Source organism: Rhinatrema bivittatum, chromosome 8 (assembly GCF_901001135.1).
Source record: "Rhinatrema bivittatum chromosome 8, aRhiBiv1.1, whole genome shotgun sequence".
Classification (NCBI taxonomy): Eukaryota; Metazoa; Chordata; class Amphibia; order Gymnophiona; family Rhinatrematidae; genus Rhinatrema; species Rhinatrema bivittatum.
The window spans coordinates 43,357,888-43,364,218 of record NC_042622.1 but is presented as its reverse complement, the minus strand read 5'-3'; the positions used below and the strand labels follow the sequence as shown (position 1 = coordinate 43,364,218).

General features: G+C 43.5%; 1 pseudogene; it reads right to left on the bottom strand.

The window, feature by feature from the left end:
• Positions 1-957: 957 nt before the first annotated feature.
• LOC115098405 lies at positions 958-1,113 on the bottom strand (annotated as a pseudogene).
• Positions 1,114-6,331: the final 5,218 nt, after the last annotated feature.

Below are 6,331 nucleotides of genomic sequence, written 5' to 3'. Positions count from 1 at the left end.
GGTTCAAGATCCCTCTGCCCCAGATGATACAACTCCTTGCTGAGGGCAGCATCCTGTAGGATGTATTCATTTCCCAAAAAAAACACCCATCCCAACCCTTTAAATTTAATTAACTACAACCCCTCCCCTCCTAACCCCTCCCCCCCCCCAAGACTTGCCAAAAGTCTTGCAGGGGTCAGGAGGGGGGGTTGTAGTTAATTGTGACATGGGCCGACCAATGGCACCGGTAGCCCTGTGACATAGTAAGGGCAAAGGCTATCAGCGCCATTTTGAATACCGGCAGCCGACAGCCCGAGTGCAGGAGATCGCTCCAGGACTCCCACTGGACCACCACAGACCTTTGGCAAGTCTTAGGGGGGTCAGGAGGGTGGGGGGTTTATTCGTTAGTGATACGTTGTATTCATGGGGGTTCGCCATACGTTTCGCGACCCCCACGAATACAACAAATATAGCATATATGTTGCGGATTACAAATATGTTGCAAACAAATGCACACCCCTAGCATCCTGCCATGAAATGTCCAAGAATGCAAAGTCACAGACAAGAGGTTCATGGCCATTCCGTTCCCTTCCCCAAGTCCAGATCCCCGGAGGGAATCACATCCACTTGCATTGGCTTGGAGGGGTTTTCCTCACAGGGGTTCAGCGTAGGAGGACATGGCCATCCTAACACACCTCTAAATTCTCTTTTTTGCTCTCCCAGTCCCAAATCTATAGACCAGTGAGCCTGACTTCAGTGCTGGGGAAAATTGTGGAAACAATTATAAAAAAATAAAATCACAGAACATATAGATAGATAGGATTTAAAGGGATGTAACCAGTATGGATTTACCCAAGGGAAGTCTTGCCTCATAAATCTGCAACATTTTTTGAAGGGGTGAATAAGAATGTTGATAAAGGTGAATCGGTAGATGTGGTGTATTTGGATTTTCAGAAGGCGTTTGACAAAGTCCCTCATGAGAGGTTTCCCGGAAAACTAAAAAGTTATAGAATAGGAGGCGATGTCCTTTCGTGGATTGCAAACTGGTTAAAAGCCAGAAAACAGAGAGTAGGATTAAATGGTTACTACACTACTATACTATACTTGATCTTAGCCAAAAGGCAGAGAAGCGATTTAGTTTTCACAATGGAAAAAGGTAAACAGTGGAGTGGCTCAGGGGTTTGTACTTGGACCGTTGCTTTTTAATATATTTATAAATGATCTGGAAAGGAATACGACGAGTGAGGTTATCAAATTTGCAGATGACACCAAATTATTCAGAGTAGTTAAATCACAAGCAGATTGTGATAAATTGCAGGAAGACCTTGTGAGACTGGAAAATTGGGCATCAAAATAGCAGATGAAATTTAAGTTGGACAAGTGCAAGGTGATGCATATAGGGAAAAATAACCCATGCTGTATCTACATGATGTTAGATTCCATTTTAGGAGCTACCACCCAAGAAAAAGATCTGAGCGTCCTATTTGATACTGGTTTGAAATTGTCAGCTCAGTGTGCTGTGGTGATCAAAAAAATCAAACAGGAGTCCCCCGCTTCTTAACAATGGGTGCAGAGCAGAACTAAGACATTTCCCTGTACAACTCACCATACAAAAAAAGATATTCTGATTCTGGTGCCATCTCAATAATAGCATCACAAACTCCCTCAATTACCAGGTGCATTGTAAAATAATACAAACAGACCCCACTCTGTATACGTCTTTCATACCTGCCATACCTCAGTAGCACTAACTCCAAAAAATGAAACAGCAATAGTCCTACCCTGAAAATGCAGCAATTCACCACCAGTGCAATATTGAGAAAATACAACACACAAGGCTGATACAAACCTCTCAGAGAGTACCTCACCTCAGTCACATGCACACAGAACATAGACAGACCTGCCTTCAGCAAATATAGAATAAAATATCACAAATTACAAATGTGGAAACAAAATCTGGAATGGAAACGCCAAGATCACTTTCTGTATGCAGTGCAAAACAGGAGACTAGAAACAAAAATATATTTCCTCCTACACTAAGCAAAGTTCAGAGAGAGAAGAAATACATATTCTCAAAACTGACATAAGAACATAAGAAACTGCTATGCTGGATCTGACCAAGAGTCCATCAAGCCCAACATCCTGTTTCCAACATAGGCCAAACCAGGCCATAAGAACCTGGCAATTACCCAAACACTAAAAAGATCCCATGCTACTGATGCAATTAATAGCAGTGGCTATTCCCTGAGTAAACTTGATTAATAGCCGTTAATGGACTACTCCAAGAACTTATCCAAACCTTTTTTAAACCCAGCTACACTAACTGCACTAACCACATCCTCTGGCAACAAATTCCAGAGCTTTATTGTGAGTTGAGTGAAAAAGAATTTTCTCCGATTAGTCTTAAATGTGCTACTTGCTAACTTCATGGAATGCACCCTAGTCCTATTATTCGAAAGTGTAAATAACCGATTCACATCTACTCGTTCAAGACCTCTCATGATCTTAAAGACCTCTATCATATCCCCCCTCAGCCATCTCTTCTCCAAGCTGAACAGCCCTAACCTCTTCAGCCTTTCCTCATAGGGAAGCTGTTCCATCCCCTTTATCATTTTGGTTGCCCTTCTCTGTACCTTCTCCATCGCAACTATATCTTTTTTGAGATGCGGCGACCAGAATTGTACACAGTATTCAAGGTGCGGTCTCACCATGGAGCGATATAGAGGCATTATGACATTTTCCGTTTTATTAACCATTCCCTTCCTAATAATTCCTAACATTGTTTACTTTTTTTGACTCCTGCAGCACACTGAGCCGACAATTTTAAAGTATTATCCACTATGATGCCTAGATCTTTTTCCTGGGTGGTAGCTCCTAATATGGAACCTAACATCGTGTAACTACAGCAAGGGTTATTTTTCCCTATGTGCAACACCTTGCACTTGTCCATATTAAATTTCATCTGCCATTTGGATGCCCAATCTTCCAGTCTTGCAAGGTCCTCCTGTAATGTATCACAATCCGTTTGTGATTTAACTACTCTGAATAATTTTGTATTGTCCGCAAATTTGATAACCTCACTCATCATACCTCTCTCCAGATCATTTATAAATATATTAAAATGCATTGGTCCAAGTACAGGTCCTCGAGACATAAGAATATAAGAAGTTTCCATGCTGGGTCAGACCAAGGGTCCATCAAGCCCAGCATCCTGTTTCCAACAGAGGCCAAAACCAGGCCACAAGAACCTGGCAATTACCCAAACACTAAGAAGAACCCATGCTACTGATGCAATTAATAGCAGTGGCTATTCCCTGAGTAAACTTGATTAATAGCCGTTAATGGACTTCTCCTCCAAGAACTTATCCAAACCTTTTTTGATGTAGTATGGACCTTGTACCCAGCCAGTCCCCTCCATGCCTCATCATGTCTCCCAACTACTCAGTCATCCCTTCACATGCTCATACCCCTGCAACATTCCCAATACCCCCCACCCCACATCCTCTTCTCAGTGCCTCCTCTCTCCCAGCTCAACTCTTTCTTCCTTCTCCCTTTCTCTACCCTGAATACCTCTGACCACCTCTTTTCTACCCCTTCCTGCTCAGCATCCCCCACTCCTCGCTCCCCTCTCTCCCAAACCAGCAGCCCCCCACTTCCATCTCTCTCCACTTCCATCTTTCTTCCCTGCCCAGCAGCCCCCAACCCCTCCCTTCTCCACCTCTCCCTACCCAGCAACCCCAACCTCCTTTCCCCCACCCCTTCCTGCCCAGCAGACTCAAACTCCTATCTTCCCACGCCTCCCTGCTTTCACATCCAGGACCATAGGGTAAAGAGGACATCAGCAGCCTCACTGCCAGGCCAGGCAGAGGAAGATAAAGTTGATGTCCTGCCGGGCCCATATGAACAGGAGATGGTGATATCCCGCTCTGATCTGGGTGAAGGAGGAGGGAACAACCTCCCACTGGCCAGGAAGAGGAGAAGGAAGCAAGAGCAGCTTCCAGTCATACCCTATAAAAGAGAAGTCAGCCAACTCCTGCCCAGACTGATGAGGAAAGATCAGTTTCTGCTGGCTCTGTGACACCTCCTGGGACCTTGTGACACACCTGTTGTGAACCACTGATATAAACACCAAATGCTGCAAATAGAAATTGCAGTGATCCATATGGCGTAAATGGTTACAATTTTTGGTCAATGCAGTCTTATTTTTTAAGCATGTTTTTAAAGAATATGTGAACAAAACATTTTTTTTCAGGGTCTAAAGAATGTCCTTTTCCTGCAAGTATCACCTGCCACTGGCAGTGTTTCAAAATCTCAGAGAAATCTACATCAGGGTTGACAGGACATAAGTAAATTCCTGTTCAGCGTATCTGCACAAAAGGACAACAGGAAACCTTAGTAGAAATGTGTCACAGAACATTTTTTTTAAATTCTAAGTATTCATTGTGGCAAATGATCACAGTCCCTAAAAGCTCTCTCTCTCAATTTTGAGAACACTAGACATCTTTGTGCAGGACAAGTGAAACTGACAGGGGAAGCCATTTTGAGCACTTTCGATATTTTCATCCCTCTGTCTTCTGAAGGGCTCTGTTACAGGGTAGCAAATCTTAGCTAGCCTGCTGCCACTAAATATTTGCCATCCTAGGCGCAGACATAATGGTTGCCTATTGACAAATCCATGGCTGCGTCTTCTTTGGAACTGCATTGCTTCTGATACCAGAGCCATCAGATATGTATGTGTTGCATGGAAAGACATTATAAAGCCCCTGAGAGATTACATCATTAATCCAGAGATTGACTGCTGCAATCCTGAAGTTTGGAAATGCTTTACATGATGAAAATGTTTGAACCTGGGCCTCATCTCCATTTCCTCTCCCATCTTCCCACATTAAGGGAAGTCATGTGGTCATTTACAAAAGAAACAATGGGTTTTGGTCACTTGAGATGGGAAGGTCTGTCACAATGCATCACACGATACCTTACCTTCACCTAATATACCCTGAGGGCTAGGAGTGAGTTCCATCCGACTGCTAAGAAAGGCGCAAAGGTATCATTCTCGTTGCCAGCTGAGGGCACTGCTCCCAGTTCTCACAGAGGTTTCCGCCAAAACGTAGGCTGTGCCCCAAGCAACCATGGAGTGGCAGGTGAGTGATGACTGAGTTTCCCCAAATGCAACAGTTCAAAGTGCCTACTTGCAATAACCAAATTGCGCAGCTGCTGAAAGCAGCTACACCACCCACTGAAATAAGAATTGTTACTGTTGAACAAGGGAGTTTACTTTAACATTGATGAATTAGTTTTGTTCCATGCAAACTGTAAGCACATTTTCAAACCTTTCATCCATCGCATATTTCATTTTCCTGTCTCCTTACTCAATTCTAAGGGGCACAAATAATCCCTTTAAGCTTCATATTTGGTGCTGCTGAAAGTGCACCATCATTGTTACTCCAGCCTCCGACTAGAAAAGCCCTCCTGCCCTCTTCTATGCTGACTGCCCACTGCAAAGGGTTGCATTGTGACACTTTCCTCTTGCCTGCACTGAGCTCCACTGTCTGCTGTAGAGGTCATAGAATATATGAGATTCGTAGATTGAGTAGATGGTAAGAAATTTGCAACCCCAGGATTCACATGCAGTAGCACTATTATTTCGATTTCTCGGGGCACTCAGTGTGGCAAAGAGTAAACGAGGACTCCCAGTCATAGAGTTTCCAACCTGTGATCTTCATCTGTATCGCTCCATGGTGAGACTACACCTTGAATACAGTGTACAATTCTGGTCGCTGCATCTCAAAAAAGATATAATTGCGATGGAGAAGGTACAGAGAAGGGCTACCAAAATGATAAGGGGAATGGAACAGCTCCCCTATGAGGAAAGACTAAAGAGGTTAGGACTTTTCAGCTTGGAGAAGAGACGGCTGAGGGGGGATATGATAGAGGTGTTTAAAATCATGAGAGGTCTAGAATGGGTAGATGTGAATCGGTTATTTACTCTTTCGGATAATAGAAAGACTAGGGGGCACTCCATGAAGTTAGCATGTGGCACATTTAAAACTAATCGGAGAAAGTTCTTTTTTACTCAAAGCACAATTAAATTCTGGAATTTGTTGCCAGAGGATATGGTTAGTGCAGTTAGTATGGCTGTGCTTAAAAAAGGATTGGATAAGTTCTTGGAGGAGAAGTCCATTACCTGCTATTAATTAAGTTGACTTAGATAATAACCACCACTATTACTAGCAACTGTAACATGGAATAGACTTAGTTTTTGGGGTACTTGCCAGGTTCTTATGGCCTGGATTGGCCACTGTTGGAAACAGGATGCTGGGCTTGATGGACCCTTGGTCTGACCCAGTATGGC